This window comes from Penaeus monodon, unplaced genomic scaffold (assembly GCF_015228065.2).
Source record: "Penaeus monodon isolate SGIC_2016 unplaced genomic scaffold, NSTDA_Pmon_1 PmonScaffold_665, whole genome shotgun sequence".
Classification (NCBI taxonomy): Eukaryota; Metazoa; Arthropoda; class Malacostraca; order Decapoda; family Penaeidae; genus Penaeus; species Penaeus monodon.
The window spans coordinates 45,001-51,580 of NW_023661717.1; the positions used below are offsets into that span (position 1 = coordinate 45,001).

At 35.1% G+C, this 6,580-nt stretch overlaps 1 pseudogene; it reads left to right on the top strand.

Annotated features, from left to right (window-relative positions):
• The first annotated feature begins 645 nt into the window (after positions 1-645).
• LOC119571518 lies at positions 646-1,988 on the top strand (annotated as a pseudogene).
• The last annotated feature ends 4,592 nt before the right edge of the window (positions 1,989-6,580 follow it).

Consider the following 6,580-nt stretch of genomic DNA (forward strand, 5'->3'; position numbering starts at 1 on the left):
GTTACCTTGCGGGACTCGGCTAGAGAGGAGGTGTTTCCGCCGAAGTAGTTCGACTGAAATTTCTTCGGCTGAAGATCTTTAATCATAAAGGTAATATCTGCGGGGACATTTTTTTATAACCAATTATTTAAATGAAAATTGTTTAGGTTCACCCATATAAATTGTCGTTTCGTGTGACGTAAACATTTTAGCCAGTCATTTTCAACTGAAATCTAATAAGTACATGCACGCCTAGTATACAGTGTACATCTTTCGTTTTCTTAATAGCATATACATATATAGTTTTGTGTGTGTATACATACCATAATATATGTATAATATATAATTATTTTAAATATATATATTATATATTTTTAATATATATTTAAATTTTATATAATATATATATATATATATATATATATATCTATATATATATATATTTATGTGTGTGTGTGTGTGTGTGTACGTATGTGTGTATGTATGTGTGTGTATACACATGCCCTTTTGTGTATGTATTATATATAAAATATATATATATATATATATATATATTATAAAACATAATAAATGTGTGTATATATACACATTTGTATGTATTTGTGTGAAACAAAAACAAAGCTGGAAAAATAAGACAATTTCCAAATCTGTCTGGATTTCACACCCATGTTTTTGGAAATGTCCAATCTTGCAGTATACTTTATTTTCTTTATTTCATAACCAAGGTAGATTTTATTTCTTTTTTCTAATACGTATACTTCAATTTTTGTATGGGATTCATTAATTCTTAAATATTCATGTGTTCTTACAAACAAAAGGTCTGTAAAAGCCTTTATGTCATTACAGAGTCGTCCCTGGAACAGTCCAGTCCAGGACACTTTTCCTTCCTACCACTAACCCTTATGGGAACTATACAGTGGTAGACACAGTGCCAGAAAAACATGCTCCATATGGTGCATTCTCACTGGTATCAGTTTTCCCCCCCATGAATCCTCTCTGGTATGGTCTTCTCGGGGTTCTGGATGACTGTCATGGGGAAAATTAAACAGTAGCTGGTAACTTCGTAGTCATCTGGGTATTCATGAATACCAAGAGTCTGCGAACACCCGCTAACCTGTTAGTCGTCAACCTGGCCATCTCCGACTTCTTCATGATGCTTACCATGACTCCTCCTCTCCTGGTCAACGCTTATTGGGGTACATGGATTCCCTCGGTGCATTCTTCTGTGAAGCCCTACGCTTTCCTCGGTTTTTTTCTTCGGTTGCGTGTCCATCTGGCCCATGGTCTTCATTACTGCTGACCGATACTCATCATCAAGGGAGTATCTGCTGAACCTCTCACTTCTGGTGGGCTAGATGAGGATGCTGGCACTTGGGGTTTCACTCTTGCCTGGTGCCTTCCTCCTTTTTCGGATGGAACCGATATGTACCTGAGGGTAACATGCTTGCCTGTGGTACTGACTACCTGACAGAAACTGAACTCTCCAGGAGCTATCTGTACGTCTACTCTGTATGGTATATCTCTTCCCACTTGCCTACATCATCTACAGTACACTTTCATCGTCAAGGCTGTTGCTGCTCACGAGAAGGGAATGCGAGAACAAGCCAAGAAGAGGGGAGTCAAGTCCTTGAAAGCGAGAAGCCCAAAAGACCTCAGCTGAGTGCCGTCTGTGCAAGGTTGCTCTCATGCCCGTGACTCTGTGGTTCGTTGCATGGACCCCTTACTTCATCATCAACTGGGGAGGCATGTTCAAAAAAACCCATGTCACTCCTCTTTTCTCCATCTGGGGCTCCGTCTTCGCCAAGGCCAACGCCGTCTAAACCCATCGTGTATCCCATCAGCCATCCAAAAGTATCGAGCTGCCCTTGAGAAGAAAGCTGCCTTGCCTGCTTGTGCTACAGACGGCCGAGATGGAGGCTGACGCCGGATCCACTACCACTGCCGAGGCTAGTGAGAAAACCGAGTCTGCCTAAGGAACTCACACTGGTATTTTTTCTAGCATGAATATTTTCTAAATATCAACGAAAAGATGCATTTTTTTGTCCCTTGTTTTGAATAAAACTCCCAGCATGAACAACTTGAATTTAATAGTGCATGACAGAAATAGTATATATATATATATTATATTATATATATATATATATAATATATATATACTATATATATATATAAATATATATATATATAATTATATATATTTATATATATATATATATATATAATAATATAAAATATTATATATCGCAAAAGCTTAAGTATGTATTTTTGCATTATGGGCCCCTAAAAACGAAATTGTATAGTATATATATATATATATATTATATAAAATATATATATATATATATATAAAATAAAATATTTAAAAATATATATATATATAAATATATATATATATAATATTATAAACTATTATATATATATATATATATATATATATATATATAACGCACCGACAAACTGGTGGATGAGTAAAAGAGTAAAAATATACCCTTAGAATTCATTGTTAGGAGAAAATAATTCAAAATATACATGAGAAAAACGGAATTATAATTCTTGAAAGGATTGTTTAGTTGGATATTTTGGGATCAAGAAAATTATAGTAAAACAAATCTAAGAAATCTGTGATATCACAATAAATACTTATCCTTTTCATAGAGAGAAACTAAGGAAATTCCATAATAGTTTCTTTCACGCCTGCAGGGCTCGGCATGAAGATAAGCAGCCACCAAAACATTGTTGTTTGTCAACTTAATTTACAGTCAACTTATATTTGATTCAAAATAAGGATAATCATGGAACAGAGAAAATACTTGACAAGTGAAATTTCCGGTATTAAAATGGAAAAGGCATTTTTGAATTCAAATAAAAGTTTCTGTCGTTTAAGTAATGGGGAAATAAACTGTACTATCTCCGGTATGAAACCCGTACGAGAGACCAAAAGCATTTGTAACTTACAAGGTACTTTACACTGGGGCATTACGACATTATAACGGCTTCGATGCGAGATAAAACACTGTAAACTGTTTTGAGTATAAGGCACCTGGAGCCCGATTCACATGCTAAGGTTTAAGGTCCCTTGAAAATAAAGTATTTAAATTCACTCAAAAAATAAGGGAATCGCAACCCAAATTTTCGTATTTTTTCGTTAGGTCTGGAGCAGCTTTAGCTATGTTAAAGGAGTAAGCGCTACTGAATCAAAACAAACGAAACTGCCGGACATACATTTCATCGTGGAGTCGTAGCCATGGAACTCCTCAGTGCACTTCATCACGACCTCGCTTTGCAAAAGGAGAGAGTAGTTGATGAGCATTAGACCCTCTTCATGTCGACGATAATTATTTTCTGAGATACAACACATTTCTCTGATACGAAATAATAAGACATAATGAGCAAGCATTCGCTTATGTTACTGTACCCTGTGACAAAAATGGGCATTTTTAGGGTGATAAAGTGAATAAGTAAGACATGGCATAAAATGTCAAATAGAATGATATTTAAAAGATATTGCAAAAAACAAACATGAATTTTCCCAGAAACATGCGGTTTCAATTAATGTGATTGCAATCATCGACAACACTCATGTGATAATAAAACGGAGACATATAATAGAAAAAATCACCCTTCTCTTAACAAGTGTGTGTGTGTGTGTGTGTGTGTGTGGGGTGTGTGTGGTGTGTGTTTATGGCGTGTGTGTGTGTGTGTGTTTATGTGTGTGTGTGTGTTGTGTGTGGTGTTTATGTGTGTGTGTGTGTGGGGAAAGTGTGCTATATGTGTGTGAGTACATATGTATATACATATGTGTATATGAATAAAATATATATATATATATAAAATATATATATATATATATATATATATAATATATATATGTATAATATAAAATATATATTATATATATATATATATTATACATATGTGTGTGTATGTATATACATGTGTGTGTATCATTTTTGAACCATTATTAGGAAAAACTATATATGTGTGTGTGATGTGTATTATACATATATATGTGTGTGTGTCATTCCTGTACCATTTCTAGACAAGTATTAAAGAAGGGTTTTGTTAAACTATAATCAGATGAAGATTAGTCCTCTTCATTATGTTACAAAAATTTTGTTGAGCTTCAAAATAGGAAGCACTGCATGTCATAACCATGTGCATTACAATTTCTATTTGATAATTCTATTTAGATATATTATGAATTTACAAAACACGGAATAGAATGAAAGACATAACGCCCTTCTAAAAATTACGAATTTTCAAAAAAAAATATAAAAATCGAGAAAGTATAGACAGGTATCACCTGGGGGTAGTCGAGGACAAGGAAGTCGGAAATCTTATAATGCAAGTACAAGGCTCAGTGACTATAAAAGACTCATCCACTTTTGTTCTCTCGTACCTTGGGGGGACTCAGCCAGAGGGGAGGTGCTTCTCGCCGAAGTATTCTTTTTAAAATTTCTTCGGCTGGAATTTTTTTGCCAAAAAGGTAATATAAATGAAAAAATATTTTTTCACTGGATATTCAATTAAAATGTGTAGTTCATCAAATTGAAAATAAAATAAATTATACAAACGCTAGGATTTGCCCACGTATAAGTCTATTCCGTTTTTTTCTTTTTTTCATCTGAAAAAACAAATATAAAATTTTTTCCCCCCCTTTCTCTTCCTAACCTGTTTTCTGTTTGAATATGTCTTGTCATACTTGGGTTTTTTTTGCGCACACAACACACATAATTTTTACATTGGGGGGTTGTATTTTTATGTGTGTTGAAAATGTTGAAAATTGAAATTATGTATATAAATATATACTTTTGGAAATAATGTATGGGTTTTGGTTTTAAATTTATATGTCACATTCCAACACACATCTTTCGAAATAATTCGTTTAATTTAGTTAAATTATACATAAACTTTTGCTCCCCCGTTTGTGAAAAATTTATGAAAATGTAAACTAAAAAATTTCATTCAGATGTCGACTTGGAAAAACCCAGTTCAGGGCACTGTCCTTCCACCACCAATCCTTATGGGGAAATATACAGTGGTAGACACGTGCCAGAAAAAATCTCCATATGGGGCTTCTCACGGGACAGTTCCCCCATGAATCTCTCTGGTATGGGTTTTTCGCTTCTGGATACTATCATGGGAAAAACTATCTGTAGCTGGTAACTTTTGATCATTGGGATTTATAATACCAGAGTCTGCGAAACCTGCTAAACCCGTTAGTGTCAAACCTGGCCATTTCCCATTTCTTCATGATGCTTCCTGACTCCTCCTTCCTGGTCAACGCTTTCGGGGAAATGGTTCTGGTGCATTCTTGTGAGGTTTTGCTTTCCTCGGTTCTTTCTTTGGGTTTGTGTCCATTGGTCCATGGTTTTTTATCCTGCTGACAAAAAAATTCTTGCAAGGAGATCGCTGAAACCCCTCACACTGGGGGGCTATATGAGGGTTGGGTGGGACTTGGCTTTTTTTACCTTGCTGGTGCCTTCCTCCTTTCTTCGGATGGAAACCCATATGTCCTGAGGGGAACATGCTTGCCGTGGTAGACACCTGACAGAACTGAACTCTCCAGAGCTATCTGTACGTCTATCTGGTTTGGGGTTTAAATCTCTTCCCCTTGCCTACATCATCTACAGCACACTTTCATTTTAAAGGCTTTTTGCGCCACGAAAGGAAGCGAAACGGGCCCAAGAAATGGGGTTAAGTCTCTGAAAAGCGAGGAAGCCCAAAAGCCCTAGCGATGCCGTCTGTGCAAGGTTGCTCTCTGCCCGCACCTTGGTTCAGGGCTTGACCCCCTACTTTGTCATAAACTGGGGGGGAATTTAAACAAACCTTTTCACTCCTTTTCCCATCGGGGGATCCGTTTTCCCCAAGGCCAACCCCGTCTACAACCCATCGTGTACGCTATCAGTCCCCCCAAGTACCGAGCGCCTTTTAGAAAAAAGCCCCTTGCCTTGCCGCAGAAAATAAGCCAGAGAGGGCCTTCGATGCTGCTTCCAATCCCACTGCTCAGATCTGAAAAGGGCCCGGGTCTGCCTAAGGACTCATACCAGTTTTTTTTCAATAAAAAGGTTTTTAAAAAAAACTAAATTTGGAAAGAGCAAACTCTTGCCCCAAATCCCCTGTTAATCATTTAAAAAAAACTCCCACATAGTATTTATATATTTCCCCTAAAAACAAATGTCAAAAAGAGGAAATTATTCACTTATAAAGGTTTCAGTAACAAAAAAAAAAAAAAAAAAAAAAAAAAAAAAAAAAAAAAAATTAAATATTTATTTTAATATATATATATATATAATATTATATATATATATATATATATATAAGATTAATCCATGATTGAAAATAAAAAAACAAAGAAATAATGAAAATCAACTATACTGCACTAGTGTTCCTATGATTATTAATATGCCCACCAATTTGTTTTAAAAAAGAAAAATACCTACACATGAAAATATATACTTTATGATGCAAATAACCCCCTAATGTAACACTCATAATCTGTTTTTTGATAAACCTCTTACTGTATTGAAATGCCAAAATATGCATTTTTTTCATAGCATCAATTCAGCAAAGGGATGTTATGGATGCTTAACGAGTAGGT